General features: G+C 43.8%; 1 non-coding gene across 1 annotated transcript; it reads right to left on the bottom strand.

Moving 5' to 3' along the window:
• Nucleotides 1-685: 685 nt before the first annotated feature.
• On the bottom strand, nucleotides 686-767 carry trnal-uag. Its single transcript has one exon. It is a non-coding gene; the product is annotated as a tRNA-Leu (tRNA).
• Between the last annotated feature and the right edge of the window lie 234 nt (nucleotides 768-1,001).

The following is a 1,001-nucleotide window of genomic DNA, read 5'->3' as shown; positions in this document are numbered from 1 at the left end:
ATGCGACAGCTGAAACCCATGTCTTGCATACGTCTGTGCGTGGTGGTTCTTGAGGCACTGACTCCAGCTGCAGTCCACTCTTTGTGAATCTCCCCCACATTTTTGAATGGCTTTTGTTTCACAATCCTCTCCAGGGTGCGGTTATCCCTATTGCTTGTACACTTTTTTCTACCACATCTTTTCCTTCCCTTCGCCTCTCTATTAATGTGCTTGGACACAGAGCTCTGTGAACAGCCAGCCTCTTTAGCAATGACCTTTTGTGTCTGCCCTCCTTGTGCAAGGTGTCAATGGTCGTCTTTTGCTCAGCTGTCAAGTCAGCGGTCATGATTGTGTAGCCTACAGAACTAGACTGAGAGACCATTTCAAGGCCTTTGCAGGTGTTTTGAGTTAATTAGCTGATTAGAGTGTGGCACCAGGTGTCTTCAATATTGAACCTTTTCACAATATTCTAATTTTCTGAGATATTGATTTTGGGGTTTTCATTAGTTGTCAGTTATAATCATCAAAATGAAAAGGAATGGACACTTGAATATATCAGTCTGTGTGGAATGAATGTATACATTATACAAGTTTCACTTTTTGAATGGAACTACTGAAATAAAATCAACTTTTTGATGATATTCTAATTATATGACCAGCACCTGTATGTCAACTTTCAAAGGCTGGCCCAAATACAGCCAAGAGATGGCAGTGGTGGGATTTGAACCCACGCCTCCGCAGAGACTGGAGCCTAAATCCAGCGCCTTAGACCACTCGGCCACACTACCTCTGACTGTGAGGCATCATTGGCTTGGACCATTGGTATTTCCAAGAGAACCGATCGCAGCAGATTCAAAATAGCTAACAAGACCAACAAAGGTCAGTGCCACGCTATTGAGAGGGCTAAGCGACAAAAGCAGTTTCAAATCTTTGGCCATGTGGCAATTTCAGTTGAATTAAAGTGCAGCGCGCCACTCCTCATCAGTTGCTCTACACACATCCGCATGAGGTGAGATGAGAAA

This window comes from Micropterus salmoides, unplaced genomic scaffold (genome assembly GCF_014851395.1).
Source record: "Micropterus salmoides isolate LMB-PRFRI ecotype aquatic unplaced genomic scaffold, ASM1485139v1 Ms_hic_scaffold_12, whole genome shotgun sequence".
NCBI lineage: Eukaryota > Metazoa > Chordata > Actinopteri > Centrarchiformes > Centrarchidae > Micropterus > Micropterus salmoides.
This window is presented reverse-complemented; position numbering and strand designations above follow the sequence as displayed.